Here is a 20,929-nt window from a genome sequence, read left to right on the forward strand (position 1 = left end):
ATCATTTTAACATAATGTGTTAAAACATCGTTGCCATGATTATATTCGTTATTCTAATGTTGATAATTAATGAAGTGGAATCGTCACGAAAAGGAAAATGTTCCGAATATGACAGGTAAACTATGATTACATAAGAAAAATTAATAAATTACTTATGAACTTAGTTATAATACGAAATGCCTTGGGACATATTTCCCCTTTAAGTTTTACTAGTATGTTGTAATGTCTTTGTGTTTTTTTTCTCGACTGAGGTAATGGAATATTTGTGTTTTGTATAATAAAACCCAGTTCAATTAAATAGGGACATTCGTTTGTTAGTGTATAGTACCAATTGGTTCCTTTTAGAATCTTTGTTTTTTAAATTACAATCTGGTCGAGGTCAAAAGCTCAGAAGTTTTAACTTTTAAAGCTTTCGAGAGCATTACAATTAAAACAGACTAGCATATACCATATCAGGCATAATGTACAGGCACAGTTATAAGTATTAAAACAATATATTTGGAATTCCGTTTACAGCAATAACAGCATTATGTATTTTAGCTTACCACAAATGCTTGTTAAGGCTGAAAAGAGAGTTATGGGGTTCAAGTCAATGAGACAGTATCCATAGGCAAACAGACCTGTAAAAAAACAAATATCAAAGAGATGTTCGAATATATAGCATACAATATTCAATTATATACAGATAACGCCTCCTAAATAAATATTTCGAAAAACACATTACGTATCAAAATTCAATAAAAATATGACTATTTTAAATATCGAAGTACCACCAAATTTGAACTGAGCATTAACTCGTTATTAAGCCCTACATACACATCATAAATTAAAAATAAAAATTCAGTTGGTTCCAACAAAAAAATCTATAAAACTCACCAGTGATGAGTATCAAAAAATCAAAAAAAATTATAAAGGCAAACAAGTGCAAAGTTGAAGAGCATCTGGGGGTCCAAAATTCCAAAACATTGTGCCAAATACCGCTAAAGTAATATATGCCTTGGATAAGAAAATCCTTAGTTTTTCGAAAATTTCAAAGTTTTGTAACCAGGAAATTTATAAAAATTACCACGTTATTGATATTCATGTCAACCACCAATTTAAAAAAAAGAATGGACGATTTCAACTTCACAATTTGTAACTCTTAGTCTGTACGTTTCCTTTGATAACAGTAACCCTCTATCAGGAAAATCATGATAAAATATACATGCCTTGAAATATCGTCTCAGCTGGAAGATATACACCCAGTATGATGGAGATAAAATTCACGATTGAGAAGCTAACATTGTCACTTTTGTCGGAAATGTTTGTTTTCAACCAACCACCATTGTCAATTTCTAGGTGTTAGTCAAGATACGAAGAACTTAACTGTATATGTTATATATCTTAATTCATCAATTCAATGTAATAAACAATGTTCAATGATTGCAATGATTCACTTAAGGCCAATTAAAATTAATTGATAGATTTTCATCCCCGCCCGCCCCTCTGAAATCGCCCCGCCCCGAATTTTTTTATTTTATAAAATTTACGATTTCCGGATTTTGTTCATTCCCGTTTCGTTTCATTCAAAGCTTCCTGTTTTAAATTTTGGTTTTGTACCTCGAGTAAATCTAAGCAAAATGATTAAGTCGACATATTCTGCTGCTCTATGATGAAAACATCATTTTCCGAGAGTAAAGATTGATAACGAGAATGACGTGAAATATTGGTGTTACGAAAACACGCTGTTTCCAAGACTGCAAATCGCGATATGTCACAAATTTCTGTGATTAGAAATTAAACTGCGGACTTTTTTTATTTATGCAATGACTTTGTTTCAGGAAATTTAAACTGTAAATGATACCCAAAGCGCAAGATTGGTAAAAACCATTGATACAGAAAACATGACTTGATTCTAGATATTGAAACAGAAGCACGAACTAGTCATAATGATGACCGTTTATTGAAATTTTTAAAAAGTCGACTAACATACGCATTTTATTTATGCAAGCCCTTTGATTTTATCCATGGCTGTCTTTTTATGTTGACAAACAGCAGATGTCCCAATACACCCAAAAAGATTCATTAAACAACAACTTGTTTTTATTATTAATATAAAAAAGAAGATGTGGTATGATTGCCAATGAGACAACTATCCACAAAGGATCAAAATGACACAGAAATTAACAACTATAGGTCACGGTACGACCTTCATGTTTTACATGATAATCATGAATATTTTCATCTGGCATATAAAGTACCAACACTATTATTTTCAATACTGAGTTTTCATTTTATTCTGTACTCATAATAATTGTGTTGCATACCAATGCATTTGCTTCATTTTATGGGAATACAAACCATTGTTTAGAAACCCAAATACATTTGGTGTAGGTAGTCCAACTGAAGAGAGTATTTCTCGCACGCTTTTGTTGTTAAGTTTTTAAAGCCGCAATTAGATATATTTATTTAAAGGATTTGAAATATTATGTAAGATTCCTCATACTTGCATGTGTATACATGATATAAGCTTATTATTACACTTGCATATATATATGAAGAACTCGGCACAAAAGGGTTTCATATGAAATAAAATTTAAAAAATAAAATCCTCCCACCCACCCCATTTTTTTCAAAAATTTGGATGAAAATCTACTAATTAATTTTAGTTGGCCTAATGAACACTGACGGGGTTTATTTGAAATAAAACATTCAAATAGTTCAGCTGTTATTCACGATGCAGTTTTTTTTTTGTATTGGAAGCCAATATTATTTGTGTGCCAAAACTACCTTGAAAGTAATTTTGTGTATAACGTTTTCATTTCAGTTCAGGAAAAGAAACCTCGTTTTGTTGCAACAATCACGAGGATGTCAATGGCACGTGTATTGGTGAGTTAAGAATTGATAATATTATTTTTTTTTTTTAGTTTTATCCCCTTTTTCCCTTATATTGAAATAAAATAATTTTGTAATTTACCATAGAGCGTTTTTTTTTTGTCATCAAGTTATGCATATTCAACAAGCTGTATTTCGCATATGTATATACTAGGTATTACTAATCTGTATTGAGTATAGTTCGATATAACAGTAATGCACCGAAAAAAAAAAAAAATGACTTTTACTATGTTTAAGTAAAGTATAATGGAAGCGTAACGTCATATAATTGGTTAAATTATTTGTTGTGCACACATATAGCAGTCCAATACTAATAATAACACCAACTGTACAAACCGCCTGCTCGTCGAGAAAAAAATGGTCTAAATATTTAAAAACTCATCTAAGATAAACAAAAAAAATAGTACATTAGTTAGAAAAAAACTGTAAATTAGTCATATGCGTTAGGATTAGTCTAGCACATGTCATTGTTAAGGTGGTTGGTGCAAACACAGACGAAGACCCATACACTGTCGACTCATTTGGACTTACTTCTTTTGAAGTCATGCGGTATCCTCAAGTTTTATATAATGAACCTTAATTTTTGTATGCCTAATCAGGGAAAAAACAAACTAAAAATATGTCATGCGTCCGATTTTGGAACGTTTATCTTTATAAACCTTCATCAGTAACGATAAAGAGATCCGTACATCGATAAATAACTCATGTCCATATCTACCATTTGCTCCTCTGGCAATACTATTTTACATTTTGTGGGGCAAGCGAACTAGTAAAATGTTTTCTTTTCACGCCTGTCTTGGTAATTTGTATATGGTGAAACCTTTTGGAATTTGTATCTGGATATACTGTTCGGAAGGTTTAGTTCTTCATATCTATACTTTATTGCATTTATCTAAGATGTGGTATGAGTGCCAATGAGGCAACTCTCCATCCAAGTCACATTATATAAAAGTAAGCATAATATGTCAAAATACGATCTTCAACACAGAGCCGTGGCTCATACCAAACAGCAAGCCATCAAGGACGCTAAATATAACTAGTATAAAACCATTTAAATAGAAAACCAATGGCCTTATCTTAATGTAAAAACGTGAAACGAGGAACACTAATGAACCTCATCAACACAAGACATTCACTAAACACCAGGTTCCTGAATCAGGATGCGTGAAAACATATTCAACGGGTTTAAACGTTTTCATAGGCCCCAACCTTCACGCTTACTTTGCCTTTCAAATTTTCATTTGAGCTTATTGATTAGGTTTTTATAGACGCGTCTGACGTTCCTAGTTATAAGACTTGTATCATTTTGAGGTATGAATTAAATAAAATCCCATAAAATGCTAAACTCCGCGCGAGGAAAGGTAAAAAAAGAAAGAACCTAATCAATTGTCAAATTCTAAAGCTCAAACATATCAAAATAATGGATATCAACTGTTATATTCTTGATACAGGCATTTTCGTATATAGAAAATGGTGGATTGACTTGGTTTTAAAGCTAACTTAACCATATATGTCCTTCTCACTGTACATCTATTATTGGTTATTTTAATTTTAACATCAACTGCTCCTTTTTTATCATTGTTAGGCCCGATCGGAACTAGATTATTGTTATGGGACTCTAAACATATTGATAATCACGATGTAAAATCTAAATTCGTGTTTTGTGTTGTATTATATACAGTCCAAGTATATATTTTCCAGTATATTCGTATAATAGACGATATTTTCCAAATGTCGTAACGTCAATCCCGTCCTCTTGACCCAAGATCTGCTAACCCTTCCTTGAGTATCTGCGATCTAACAATGTCTTTGAGTTTCTTTATTGTGTTTTGAGTATAATTATAAAAATAAGGAGATGTTTTATTGTTGCCAATTAGACAACTATACACAAAATTTCAAATGAGGTGAATATACGATATTATATGCAACCTTATTGCCTTCAGGTGTAATACCACCAAATCATGGTACGTCACATCCGGTTGTATACGAAAGTAGGCCGAAAAAAATATTCCCTTGAATTTGACAGTTGTAGGTAATTAATCCTACATTTTATTGCAGTAAAACCATTTCTGTGTCATAAACATATGTCTTGGGTATTTCAAAACACCATTATTTTTTATTTGGGATTTCTATAGAAAATTTTGTAATCTTGAGGTTACATGGTGACTAAACCTTGTACACAGATAAAATAAGGGGAGAAATTTGATTGGTTAACTTCCAATGATGGTTTTTTTCTTATATGCAATGAAATGTTATGTGAATTTTTTTCTATAGAACTTGACAGGATAAAACTTTACTCATGCCAAGTATTTCTTTATTTGAAACAAAGATAAATTCTGCACATTTTTTTGAAAAGTGCAAATTTAACAAAGACTAATAGGGGGAAATCAATGGTGGTATTACACCTTCAACAATTAGTAAATCCTTTACCGTATGGTCGGAAATAAGGACCCGACATAAAAACTATTCAAATGATAAAACTAATGACATGATTTATAACAAAATAATTTACGTAAACAAATATTACAGACAAGAGTCAACGACTACCATTGAACTATAGGCTACATGATCCTAACTTGGGACAGGCACAGACGTTAGAATATCAATTCGTACACATCAAACATCAAATTGATTTAGTGTAAAGACGTCATTACAGTCACAGACACAGCATTGTGTAATGCCAAACTACAAGTATAAACTAAAAGTATACCTTGCAAATAAACCAACAGGCGTATTTGTTTAAAACAGACTATCGACCACAGCTATATCTTTCGACTGAATAATGCATGCATATTGCATTATAAATTCACAGGTATAATGTGTGTGTATAAAGTGTTCAAAATATTTTCCTCAACAGTTGTTGTAAATATGTAGAGTGTATATTCGCGAATTAATTCATTGCTATCAGGAAAATATATTTTTTAGCAACCTGAATAGTCTTATGAGTTACATCTCTTGTGTAATATCCATGCCTTATATTTTTCCTTTATATTGTAGCATGATTAGTCTACATTGTATCATAATCATATCTTTTTATATATACTAATGGAAAAATATGGTGTAACAAATTAATCATATTGAGTTTTAACAGAATGTGCGAATGGTTTTGAATCGCTTGATGGCAGTCCTTGCAGACCTTGCCCAAGCGGATTCTTCGGGAAAGAATGTATCAAGAATTGTGCCTGTAACATACTTAAGTATATTGATTAGTAATTAATCACTTTATCAATTATTTTTTTACTACAAAATAGACTTAATTTTTTTAATAGTATTTTCTTTTGTATTCGTGTTTTGAGGGAGTGTGAAAGGGGTGGGTGTGATTCAAGTATTTTGAAACAGGAATGAACGATTCCAGAGAGACAGTCAAACTCATAAATCGAATTTCAAAATAAACTGACAACGCCATGGCTAAAAATGAAAAAGACAAACAGACAAACAATGGTATACATGACATAAAATATAAAACTAAAGAATAAGCGTTTAGTTTATAAACAAAAAGAAGTATGGTATGATTGCCAATGAGATAGCTCTCCACAAGAGACCAAAATGACACAGGTATTAACAAATATAGGTAGCCGTACGACCTTCAACAAAGAGCAAAGTCCATACTAGATAGTCAGATATAAAAGGCCCCGAAATGACAATATAAAACAATTAAAACGAGAAAACTAACGGCCTTATTTATATGAAAAAAATGAACGAAAAACAAATATGTTACACATAAACAAACGACAACCACTGAATTACAAGCATAAAGGGGTATATCTGGGGTCAGGTTTTTACTTTACTTCTTGAATATTCTCTACGGCATAATCATTTTATTCTTTTTGTACGTCGCAAAAAAAGTTTTTAAAACATTAAGTCTACGGTTATACCAAAACTTTTGTTGACAAGAATAAAAAGTGTCAATATTTCTTCTTTCGAATGATATTGTAGTACTGGCCTCATAATTGAGTAATTTTCAATACATCCAAATGGATTGTTTGACATTTAAGGGAATGCAGACATGTTAACATCACAAAATGTGTTGTAGTTTCAAACGATAAAATTTAGAAGAGTATGCAATTGATCAGACGATTTAAGGTGGCTCGGGCCTATTCGAATTTTCTATCAGAAGTGCGGTATTTTTTGTTATTGTATTATTTACATAAAGTGAATCAAATTGGACGAAAAAAATAGGGGGTCACGGACCATTTAAGCTCAAAATTTACTTTTGAACAGGTTGGTAAAAGGGACCATTTTTCAATGAAATCATAGGGAAAATAGAGTTGTTGACATACTTATATCGGTATATCAAAAAAGCGTTCTATTGGGTCCAAATCTGTAATTTGAAAAGCTGAAATATAGCTTCAAAGAATGAGCAAATAAAAAACGTAGGTTCTGATAAAACCCAAATTTTTGCGAGAAAATGGTGAAAATGGGTAAAATGTCATTTTGACCCTTTAAAAAATACGGATAATAACGAAAATATTCTATAAGTCACATTACTACAATGATTTAACATTTCTATTTAATCAAAATATTTAAAAAAAATATATCGAATTTACGACAGACACTTTTGTAATTTATGCGTGAAATTATGCGCAGTCGAATAGTCCCGAGCCACCTTAATATGAATAAGGAACACGCCAATGTATATAATACTATGAATAAGGAAGACTCCAATGTATATATATAATACTATGAATAAGGAAGACGCCAATGTATATACATAACAAAATGTAAATAAGTATATGCTATGTACATGAATTGATCTTAAATGCGTTAGGTCTGCCTAATGCATGTCGTTCTCGCTTGAAACACTTCTCAGTACTGTAACGTTCTCTCTTACTGGAATTAAAAGTTCTAGTGTAACTCATACACTGGTATATAGTATATGCAATTTATTGCTGCCTAAGTGAAATAGTTTGCCGTGTCATTTATTAGTTATATAGAATCATAATAGACATATTACGAAAAGGTATATTCTCGACGCTGATGTTGACAAATTATACTTTAAATTTGGGGACGGTGTCAAAACATTGCTTACATATTTCAATAGGTAAAATTTAAATGATGTGCCTCTTGGTTAATTCAAATCACATTCATCTAAAGCATCATTATGTAAAATCATATATATGACAATTGCTTTTGTTATATCATTGCTGGCTATTATAATACGTGAAAGGTGTACGCGTGCAAGAGTAGGTGGGCTAGAAAAAAGGGGGGCTGGGCTGAGAGTAATACAAGTTGAATCAATTATAGATTGATAAATATACGCAGTAAGCCAATTAGAAATTAGTTTTGTTGTTGTATTACAGTTCCTGAAAAAGTTCAATCTGTTGCTCCACTAATCCCACACACAGCTCTACAATCTGGTTGAATTTTTCTCTAAGGTGTCTCCATAAGCTTTTCATGACTGATTTTTTTTAAGTGCCTTATAGCGTGTTCGACATATACCCCACATTCTTATATACGCAAATTCATATTTTTACATTTTATTCTTTCTACTCGTGCTTTAGGTCTTAGTTGATGGCGTCTGAAGGGGGTAACGAGGGGCGATCGACATAGAATAAATCTTATATGATTTCTCAATAATTGTCTACTATCACCACAATCACCTGTGTATGAATGCAATCTCTGTGTCCGGAGTAAAATTGTTCTTGAGACTCCGTCTATGGTATGATCGGTTCCATGTCACCCACTGCGTAGTTGTTGCCAATTATTACCGTATACTAGCAGTTGGCTCTAAAAGATCCCGAAAAAGTGAAATAATCTAAAACAAAACCATTTACAAAGAACAAATGTACCAGACAGTAGCTAACGACAACCAATGAACTACATGCCCCTGACTTAGGACAGGCTAATGAAAAGTATTGCGGGGTTAAACATGTGTGTAATATATATTTCTGCCTTTTTCTATCGCCCTGTTCTGTCCGGACTTTTTTATTAGTTGATCCTGCCTTGTTTTTTACATAAATTGTCATCCTGCTTTATTTTTTTTGTCAAGTTGCATATTCTGCCTTTTTATCTAAAACTCAAAACTCCTGTGCTGCCTTTTTCAAATGTAATCCTAGCCTCCATGAAAAAACAACTGGTACCTCCGTAGAGTAGTAATAGGTACACATCCAACAGATTTAATATATTTTTTAGAGAAACCCTTAGCATTGTTATCTTAAATAAAGGTAGGACCCATCGGTCATCGGTGTTAATTTACTATTGTCATTTTCTTATGAAACGGTTGGCGAATTTCCACAAAACGTTTCAGGAATTTATAAAATACAAAATATCTGCATAAAGTGGTGTTTATGTGTAAAATCAAAGTCATTATGCAATGCTTTTGAAACGCTGCAAGGATGTTCAACCGGTGAGAAAAAACTCATATTTTACACAAACCTCTTATCGTTCTGAACATGCATGAAATATTTGCCACTGGATGTTAAGCTACCAACAATCAATCAATCACAAACCCCTTATAAGGAAAATACAAATTGAACTGAAACTGTTTAAAATAAGACAAATTAAGTTGGAAGGAAATAAAGGAGGAAAATACATGCGTTCAAAGCTATATGAGCGGGAGTAAATTTATCTAAAACTATAATGCAACATGTTTCAAGTTGAAATGGTTGAAAAATCGTGTTTTAGGTGTTTTAAAACAGGCCCCGTTAGATAACAATTTTCGTGGCAAACAACTGGATCAAAATACATAAACACCTTTGTTTGCTTTTCATAACTATATAAAAATGACCGTTAACTATATATTCATGAGTAGGTATAAACCAGATTATAATAAGGGCTCGCCGAAAAATTCAAACATATGTACCCCGCGTCTCCGTTGCCCCGCACATCTAATGCATTTACATGACGGTCAACCCCCTTTTTTCAATTGCAGTAGAGTTTCTTAAAAATATTACGGAATTGCCTCCAAAAGGCTCAGTGCAGATTTTAAATAATATTTAATGTATACACAGGTAATCTCTTTTGTGTTTTGACACATTCCCCACATTTAAAGTGTAATTTGTCAACCTCAGCGTCGTAAATATATCTTTTCGTAACATGTCTAATACTATGTATGAATCCCTATAAATGTTGTAAATCTCATATATAGAAAACAAATGAAATAAACTGTAATCTATGTTGGTAGATGTAATCACATTAAAGGATGCATCAATAGGGAACAAAACTGGACAGTAGAGAAAACAGGTATATAACTGTGATGATGAATAACTTTGTCCACTTTATATTGTTAAGTTTATATTTGCTATAGTTTGCCTGTTATTAAATTTGCTGTCTTTCCTGGGTTTTTTTTTTTTAATATTATACATATTTTATTAACAATCACCTGTTACATCAACCCTCAGTTGCCCAGGGAAGCAACTAAGGGGGCCCCAATTTTTACAGACTCATGTGTCGGGGGAAAGCAAATGAGAAAAAAAACTTCCACTGTGACTATAAATTATTAACATCCACCTTTATTAATATTATCTTTCCTTGTACAAATGTACATGTACCTGCAATCATTATCGATCTATATATCTATAAACAGTCTCCAAGACAAGTTTGCAATTCCGCTGAGTGCAAAAGTTGTCACCTTAATTTTTAGAGTTAAGTCAAAATGAAGTTGATAACTTGGTTGGTATTGGTTCCCTGATATTTGTCTTAAAAAAATTTTGCTCTAGCACCACTGTCGAAAAAGTTATGCCCCTTTTTTCAACAATTTCCTCAGAGGAAAAGTAGTTTTCCTCAAGGGAAATTAAATTTCCCTTAAGGAAAAACAGTTTTCCTCAAGGGAAATTATTTTTTCCTCAAGGGAAAAAGATTTCCCTTAGGGAATTTGCTGCATGAATATTTCCTTCGAGGAAATTCTATTTCCTCTGAGGAAATTTGCTGCTTCAAATTTTCCTTTGAGGAAATTCTTTTTCCTCTGAGGAAATTCTATTTCCTCTGAGGAAATTTGCGGCTTCAAATTTTCCCTTGAGGAAATTCTATTTCCTCTGAGGAAATTTGTGGCTTCAAATTTTCCTTAATTCTATTTCCTCTGAGGAAATTTGTGGCTTCAAATTTTCCTGAAATTCTATTTCCTCTGAGGAAATTTGCGGCTTCAAATTTTCCCTTGAGAAAATTTGTGGCTTCAAATTTTCCTTTGAGGAAATACTTTTTCCTGTGAGGAAATTTTGAAAACTACAATTTCCTTTGAGGAAATTTTTTATAAACACTTTTCCTTAAGGGAAAATTCAAGACTACAAATTTCCTCTAAGGAAAAACATTGTTCTCTAAATTTCCTCTGAGGAATTTTTTGTACATCAAATTTCCCCAAAGGAAATGTTTTCCACTATTTTACCTCTATGAAAATTTCATAACAGTTCAAACAGTATGAATATAATTTGTTCTAGTATGAATAATTGATCATTGTTGATACAAATGATAATTAACATGATTAAAACTTCAATAAATTTTCATTAATGAGTAAAATACAAAAACAATAGTCATGATAGTCACAATACATTTAAAAAGCAAAACGCTATGAATATCATACCATTTGTGATGTTATTAATATTGCACTCATATATATTTGCAGATTAAATAAAATAAACACTTTTCATGTTAATTTAATTTTTCTTCTGTTTCAGCTGCTGTGTAGTTATTCAATTCCCTACATAACAGTTCAGTACATAAATAATTCCATCTACCAGACATCTTCCTTCAATTGACAGAGAAAACATTTTTGCAATCTGTTCTTCAAACATCTTCCTCTGTCATTGGCTGTATATTTGATATGACGGAGCCATGTACACAAACAAATAAAGCAGTTGTTTATTTCGACAACAATTTTTTTTTCTACATTTCTTACTAATCCTTCAGTGAATATGTAGGTTGTTGCATTTACACAATTGTGTTCTTATGCATCTATGATAGTACTCCATTTTTTTTATATAGCCATTTTGTTGAAATTTTCTATTTCTTTTTCCTGGAAAGCACACATTTCATTTCACATTAATCCAATTAGCACACAATGTTGAAAAGTATTAACTTTAAGTTTCCTCTTCAGTATTGGCCTGTTGATGAACATGAAAACCCAGATGTCTGACCTATAAATACAAAAAATGAAGAAATAACAGCAATATAAAATAAGCTTATTCTTTCATGTTTAATATGGACGTTTGAATAAACTTTTATTGGATATTCTTACTTATGAGTTTTCTTATTTCAGTGCCTTGTGTCCACAACTTAATATTAGTTGTTTTAGTGCCTTGCAGTGATATTTTTAGTTGAGCAACTTGCAACAGTTTTTATTTGTTCATATGTTGTGCTATTTGAACCACTAGCTGTCCTAGAATAAGATTATGGTAAGGTTGAGTGCTCACAGACATTTTTTTTATTAATTGTTATTAGTTTTGAATTAATTTGGATTGCTTAAATCTTTTCATGTTTGGGTCTTTAACGGCTGACTCATAAAGTTTGGCAGTGGCGGATCCAGAACTTTTCATAAGGGAAAGGGGGGCAGGCCTCTCCAGTCATGCTTCAGTGATTCCCTATATAATCAACCAAATGTTTCCCACATAAGGGGGGACAATCGGTTTTCTCATGATCTAAGCCCACCATTGGCCTTTAATCACTTGCATCAAGACCACTTCATTGAACTCTGGCGGAAAGATCACTGAATTTACCATACCGAATCTTCTTATTTTTTTTATAATAGTCATCATTCAAGGGCAATCACTTTTATTATATATAGAAGTGGCCTTACCATTTAGGCAGTGTTGTCTTCTGCTTATCTTGTTTTGTCTATCATTTCTACTGTAACTGTTTACATATTTCTTTATCTTCTATATTTCTTGCCCTAGACCTAAAAAGGGTGAAAACTATCATTTAATGACTATAGTTACATTACATTACATTATTATACATCATTATGTGTTTTTTTTTATATACAATAATATAAAATAAGGAATGAAATATTTCTGTTTTTTTCATTTCACAGACTATTTGCCAGTCAACAGTTTCAAAGACTATTACCATGATTACCTCAGTCAATAGTTTAACAAATAAACATTCCCGTACTTTTTCTTCATCGTGTTCATACTAATTTTTCATTGGACAACAATGACCTGATTAATTATTCTTTTATGATTGGTGTGCTTAACTAGGTTAAACTCTGAAATATTACTAACAGTATAATCTGCATGTGTCTGTTGTCATAAATTCAAATTAATGTATTACAGTCTGGGATATGACTCTACAGGGTTTTAATATAACTTACATATATGTTATTACAGATACTTTCATGACTTGTCTACTCTTTAATCCTATTTTTTTCTAAATCTGTAATAACAAATGTTTGTTATTTAAAAAAAAACTTTCTACAGTTTAAACATGGTTAAGTATACATAAAGACAATAGTAATATTAATAGAACTTGTATATATTTTGACAAAACTAATGATGTATATTATTGTCCCTTTGAAACATTTAACATTCTTTTTTTTTTAGTCCACAACAACAATTGTATGTTATTTTCTGTAATAATCCTATAGAGTTATATCCTTGACTGTATTACTTACAGAAGCAATTAAAACAAGGGGCTCTCAATTAATTGCCTGAATTGCTTTTAAAAACTCCATTTAAATGTTCTTTGTATCTGTCATATTTTCTTCATAAGCAAAAAAAAAGGCATTTTACTCCTATTTTTAGTCATGGTGGGTATGTTTCTTGAAAATAAAATACATAATTTATTCTATATACTCTGAAACTCATTCAGCTGTTTCAAAGGAGATTTTTTTTTACAGTATACCATGTATACAAACTAGATATACAATTTCTGGAAAAACTGTCTTTAAAGGGCAATAACTCCTTAAGGGGTCAATTGACAAATTTGGTCAAATGAAACTTATTAGTAGATTTTACCTTCAGAGGCAAATTTGAGAAAAAAAATTGGTTGATTATATAGGGAATCACTGAAGCTTGACGGAAGTGGGCCCACTCTTAGGCAGCCAGTGGGCCCCCACTTATGAAAATTTCTGCATCCGCCACTGACTTTGCCAAACATGTTTACTGTTTAAGGAGGCTCGAGGGTATACAAATTTCAAAGAAAAAATAAACCCTTTTTTTTTTGCACTACAAATTTCATTCATTCATTCATTCATTTCATTACTTAATTAGCTGTTACTTTATCATAAGGTATAAAAATTATTCAAAAAAATCAATTTGTTTTGTCACCAGAAGACTTTTAAAATTTATATATCATTGAAAAAAGCCCTTTGCAGCAAAAATGTCATTTTTTGGCATTAAAATTGAAATATTTTTTTCAACTCATAGGTGACCTATATCTTTTATCATTATTTTCAAATATGCTTTACTTAAAGTAGACTTTTGTAAAATTTTAGCTATTTCTGTAATTAAGTTTGACAAATTCAGACAACTAATATTTGACCTTTTTAAACATGTTAAACAATACCAAATCACTCGACTTACTATTTTATCCTTAATCATGTTAATATTCAAAGAAATAAATTTGGAAGGAGTATTGAAATCAGTTGTAAGATATACACTATCCACACTAGACTGCTAGAGACCTTGCAGAGAAGAAATACTAATTCTAATCAAACATGGAATGAACTGAAATTAGGAAATAATCATCATTATAAGACAGTTTACCTAGTTTCATGGCAATAGCATACATGTATACTGGTACATTTAAGACTATATGGTCATTCTTATGTTTCAACTTTGCTTTGGGGGTTAATTTCTTAATGTTTAACATGTTTAGGGCTTACAAATTCAACTATCAAGATTTGGGCCAACATAATTTAAATATATTGCAAAATATTGCTTTGTATATATGACTTTATAATTTTGTATGTCACATGCATATATATTTTAATGTTCATATCATTTGCTGTCTCAAGATTTATTTTAATTTTTCAAATATCAAATAATGAAATTTATATGAGCCTATGTCTGAAAATAGAGATTTATAATCTGGCGGATCCAGCCATTTTAAGAAGGGGGTTCCAACTATATGCTCCCTTTCAAATGCATTGATCGTCAAAAAAAAAGGGGGGTTCCAACCCCCGGATCCCCCCCCTGGATCCGCCAATGTTTAATTAAACGGGGGGGAGGCTTATGTCAAATTGATTTTTTTTTTATACAAATTTATTAATTTGTAAAGTAATTTTTTAATATCTAATTCTTCCATATATATATCATGTATATATAAATATAAAATCATGTATATATATATAATCTTCATATTTAACAGTGGCGGATCTAGAGAAGGGTTCCGGGGGTTGGAACCCCCCTTTTTTTGGCAGATCAATGCATTTGAATGGGAGCATATAGTTGGAACCCCCCCCCCCCCTTTATAATTTCTGGGTTGAGAACCCCCCTTTTTAAAATGGCTGGATCCGCGCCTGTTTAATGTATAAATATCAGAAGGTAAAGAGTTACTTATATATCATAATCATAATTATTCCACATTCATGAGTAAAACCAGGTCCCTGTTTAGGCCATGTCAGTTTCCGAATTTTATTTTTTCTGTGACGCCATAGCCGTAGGAAGGAGAAGTGAATAATAATAGTCTTTTATTCAGAAGCAATACAGCTTATAGAATTTACATATACAAATATAATAGCATCAGTGAATAATTACATACATGTTTTATAATTACAAACAGTTTGTATCAATGGCGGAGAATGACAACAAATAATATAAATAATGAAATATAAGTATAATATTATGAATAACGAATCTTATCAGCTAAATAAAGGTATTTACCTAGATTGTTAAGCTCTTTGATGTTATGAACAGACAATAATTGAACAAGTTTGTAACTAGATGGTTTTTTCCAATAAAATGGTTTTATATATGTTTTCCTTATATCAGAATATTTCTCACATTGTAAAATATAATGGTATTCATCTTCAATCATGTTTTTATCACACATATTACATAATCTGTTTTCTCTTTCAATATTACAAAATCTACCAGTTTCAATGTTAAGGCAGTGTGCAGACAATCTATATCTACTAATATATGGCTTAAACACATAGTTTACAGGTTTTTGTAGGTAAAATTGTAGAGTATCTGGATCGTGTATATATCTATAAAAATTACACTTTGATGACTCATTGAAAAAAGCATTCATTTCACTGACAAAACTACCTTTCATTCTATTAACAATTTCTAGCAAAAAATGATCAACATTAATAACATTTTGGTGTAACCATACATCTTGACAACCATAACGAAATAATATGTTTCTTATTTCACATGCCCAATTTTGTTTGTCACGAGGTTTTAATATCGATCTTTCTAACATTTCTTGGTAGCAAGATTGTAAAATACAGTTATCTGTTTTCAACAATTTAAACCAATATCTAAGCATTCTGCAATATCTCTCTATGTACAATGGATATCTACCTAATTCACTATATACCATATAATTAACAGTAGTTGTTTTGACTTTCAATATACGTTTTAAAAAACTTAAGTGAACTTTCTCAATATTTTCGGCTTTGTGATGTCCCCAGACTTCACAACTATAATTTAATATACTAGATACATATGTGTCAAAAAGAGATAACATAGTTTCATGGTTAAAACAATCATCATATATTTTACTATATAAACTAAATAATGCTTTTCTACCCTGATTAGCTAACATTTTCTGTGTATGTACAAAGTTACCATTGTATTTAAAAAGTAGACCAAGATATGTAAATTCATCACATAATTCAATATCAACATCATTTAAGTACCATTTTTCAGTCGCTTTAACGAGGCCTCTATTTCTAAACACAACAATTTTGGTTTTAGACAAGTTAATATCCAAATCATACTCTCTAGAATATATGTCTACACTGTCTATCATCTTTTGTAAACCATCAACAGTTTCACTAAAAAGAACTGTATCATCTGCATACATTAGCAAATATAAATTGAGCATCTTTAACTCATATGACTGACAACCTTGACTTAAACGTTCATTTTCAATGTCATTAATATACAAAGAATATAAAAAAGGAGATAATGATTCTCCTTGCATCAAACCAACATTACTTTGGAAGAAATTTGAAAAATTTCCTTCCAGTTTAATACAACATTTAATTTTTGCATACATAGATTTAATAACAGTTAATAAGTTTCCACTTATACCACATCTGATTAATCTTAACCACAATTTGAAATGAGACACACTATCAAATGTTTTTTTATAGTCTATGAAACAACAATAAAATCGTTTTCCACTACGCAAAGACTTAGAAATAAGAGAATGGAGTGCGAAGATGGCGTCAGTTGTTCCATAACCCGGTTTAAATCCAAACTGTGCATCGGTTATTATATTGTGTTTTTCGCTCCATTTGGTAAGCCTGGTGTTAATAATTGATGTGAACAGTTTACCCACATGTGATACGAGAGAAATACCACGATAGTTGCCAGGGTCATCTACTGGTCCTTTTTTGAAAACTGGTATTATAATGTTATTTACCCATATTTCTGGAAAATCGCCAGCACTCAATATACGGTTAAACAGCTTACACAATACTGGTTTGATAAAGTTTCTGCTCGTTAATATATATTCGTTCATGATATTGTCATATTCAGTGGATTTATCACGTTTTAAATATTTAATAGAAGTGTCAAGTTCCAAGTCTGTGAAAGGAGAGTCTAATTCTTCATATACGACCTCTGGAATTGAATCACTTTGCTGATCCTCTGTGGTGACATCTTTTGAAATCAGGTTTTTAAAATGTTTTTCAAATTCTTCTACAGTAAGCGTATGGGTAATAGTTTTTTTGCACTTTTTAAATTTCCTGTAAAATCGTTTAGGGTTATTTTTACGTAATTTAGATAACATATCCCCCTGTTGGTTTTTATATTGTCTTTTCAGTTGATTTTCCAATCGTTTGTATCTTTGTTTGGCTAAATTAAAATATAGTCTATTTTCATTCGACCGGTATCTATTAAAATCCATCATAGCTCGTAAATAGTCTCTGTATAAACTTTTACATTCGTCTGTAAACCACGGTTTATCATCTTTTTGGTCACGTGTTTTACTACTTGTAGGGCAGGAGTCACAATGTTTTTTGTATTTCACTTCTGACTTTGTGTATTGCTCGAATATATCTTTCAAAAGTTTATTCAATTCTTCCACGCAACAATCAATATCGCTAATTTCGTCTATATTTGTGAGTAAGTGTTCAAATTGTTGAGCGTTCAACAATAAACTGTCTCTGATTTGATCTTCGCACCCCTCGTTCCATTTAAAAATATCACAAACATGGTTAATACAATTACACTGGTCTTTATTAACAACATTATCAGTAAGATTAAAATCAACTTCTAGTGGTGCATGACAAGAGAAATGATTAAACGATCCCACAGAAACACTATTAATAACATTGAACATAATATTCTGTGAAATTAACATATAGTCTATTACACTACACCCATTCTTATTGTTAAATGTTATTTTCTGACTTTCTTTACCAAATCTTCCATTACAAATACGTAGCCCAGAGTTTTTACATAACTGCAAGATGCGTTGGCCAAAATTATTAGGTGGTTTGATATCTTCCGAGTGTCTGTTTAAAAATACATCATCATTTACATAATTAATGAAAGAAATGTTGTCTTGCAATTGTTTGTCTATAACATCACCTGTTATGTTGTCGGGTTCTTGACCTACACGACCGTTTAGATCACCTATAACGGCCACATTACCAATGTTACTGAACATTTCTATATGTTCTTGTAGGTTATCAAATACATCTATGTCATATTTACGATAGTACACATTTTTATGTGGAGGCATATATATAGAACAAATATATAAATCGGTATTATCACACAAAATACTTTTATCAACTTTGAACCAAATCATACAATCAACACAGCTCTTTACAAATGTAATGAAAGGGTTTAACCATTTTTTATAAAACACAATAACACCTCCCCCGTTACATTTTTTCCTGACTATGTATTCTTTTTCATAACCCAATAAGTCGAATTCATCTGGACATTTTACCCAACATTCATTTAAACACAATATATCAAATTTGTTTACAATCTGTAGGAATTCTTTATCTTTTAGTTTTCTCAATAAACCTTTTGAAATATTCCATGAACATAACTTAAGTAATGCATTATTGTGAGACTTGGGTTTTTTACTGTTTTCTTTGAAATCAAACTCCGAGTACCCCTATCCTTGCCATAGGTTGCCGTTTACATATAACTTATCTCCAACTAGATAAGCCTTGTTTTTGTTTTTGCGCTCTTCAAGCATTATCGAAATAAGTTTTTTCCTTTTTTCTAATACATCTTTTGGATAATGCGGACTGATACCATAATTTGTGTCCTTCAAGCGGCTTGAAACACTGCGAACGTACTCGCGGTCAGACATTTCACAAAATTTAACAACAATCGGCCTAGGTTTAGTAGCCTCCGCACTTGGTTTTCCTAATCGATATGCTCGTTCCAGCTTTATTTTTGTTTTAGCATCTTTTATCGCAAGTTTCTTCTCACAAAAGTCTAAAATCGTTTCCACACAAATTTCGTTGTCTATAGGCTGTACAGTTTTACCTTTTTGTCCCGTTGCAACCCCTATTTTCTTCATCGTGTACCAATACTTTTTCGAACTTTTCTTCTATTGCAAAAAACAGCAGATTTTGTTGCAGACTTTGTGTCTCTATAGATTCTATCTTATCACGAACAATTTTATTGTCTGTTTTTGTTGACTCGATACCATTACTTAGGTAATCTACTTTTGTCTTGAGAGCTATAGGCTGTACAGTTTTACCTTTTTGTCCCGTTGCACCCCCCTTTTCTTCATCGTGTACCAATACTTTTTCGAACTTTTCTTCTATTGCAAAAAACAGCAGATTTTGTTGCAGACTTTGTGTCTCTATAGATTCTATCTTATCACGAACAATTTTATTGTCTGTTTTTGTTGACTCGATACCATTACTTAGGTAATCTACTTTTGTCTTGAGAGCTGTATGTTCGTCTTTTACGTCTGATAAGAACTGAACGCTTTGCTCAAGATAACCGATTCTATCTTTGCAGTTTGAAATTTCACTATCCATCTGTTTATGTTTTGTGTCTATTGTATCTAAACGGCTTTCTATTTTATCAAGGGTGTTTAGTTTTAATTCAACTCTTCCTATACGCTCACATATCTCTTTTAACAAAGTACATGTATCAATCCCGACAGAATCAGGGTGCTGTGCGTGTTGCATTGTGAAGGGTGGTGGTGGGTACGGTAAAAAGTTTTGATAAGGTTGAATCCCAATATTTGGTGAGCTGGTCATTGGTGTTGTGTATCGCAATCCTTGAATTGAGTTATTCATTGTAAAGTTTTGATCGGTGACTGAACTGTTGTCACTTGTAGTGTTAAAACATACCTTGTTATTCTCGGTTTTGTTAGTACATTGTCTTTTGTCCATTAGCCCTGACTGATCCGGAGAAGAAGAAGAAGAAAACTCATATTTATAATTTTTTCCTCGCCTTGGATTATTATGTTTTCTTCTCGGCATCTCAACATGATGTTTTCGATCACAATTAGTTCATTTTACACATATGAATACGGATATAATCCTAATATTTACACATTTTATTTTTCAATTTTGAATTCACAGCCATTTTCACTGACGCATGCGTAGTGAAGTGACTTATACTATACATGTATATATAATCCAGAGACATGTAATACAATGTCTCTGATATATCATACAAACCCAACAGTAATAATTATACCTTTTAGATTTTCATCGTTCAGTGCAAATGGATGGCTAATAATAGGCGGCCCATAAAATTGTAGGGGAATGGAACCAATACATTGATCGGATCCGATATGAAGTTCCCATTAACGTTTGAGGTAATATTATTAGTGTCGTTGGTCTCACAAATGAATCTGAATTAATGTGAATATTGCAAGCACAATTCAACATGATACATCGTAAATATTCGGCGAAATTGTAGACCGACTTCAACACATTCAATTATATACACACAACGCAACTCTATACTTAAAAATAAAATCAGAGCGAACGGACTCAGGGCAAACAGGTATTAGGGCG

The 20,929-nt window shown here is 31.6% G+C and overlaps 2 long non-coding RNA genes across 2 annotated transcripts; one reads left to right on the top strand and one right to left on the bottom strand.

Annotated features, from left to right (window-relative positions):
• Nucleotides 1-2,803: 2,803 nt before the first annotated feature.
• On the top strand, nt 2,804-10,056 carry LOC143043062 (uncharacterized). Its single transcript, XR_012968167.1, has 3 exons — nt 2,804-2,868; nt 5,966-6,071; nt 9,998-10,056. It is a non-coding gene; the product is annotated as an uncharacterized LOC143043062 (long non-coding RNA).
• A 1,234-nt stretch (nt 10,057-11,290) lies between these two features.
• Nucleotides 11,291-20,665, bottom strand: LOC143043063 (uncharacterized). Its single transcript, XR_012968168.1, has 4 exons — nt 20,607-20,665; nt 13,115-13,176; nt 12,602-12,700; nt 11,291-11,942 (listed from the first exon to the last, which is right to left on the bottom strand). It is a non-coding gene; the product is annotated as an uncharacterized LOC143043063 (long non-coding RNA).
• Between the last annotated feature and the right edge of the window lie 264 nt (nt 20,666-20,929).

Source organism: Mytilus galloprovincialis, chromosome 8 (genome assembly GCF_965363235.1).
Source record: "Mytilus galloprovincialis chromosome 8, xbMytGall1.hap1.1, whole genome shotgun sequence".
Lineage (NCBI taxonomy): Eukaryota > Metazoa > Mollusca > Bivalvia > Mytilida > Mytilidae > Mytilus > Mytilus galloprovincialis.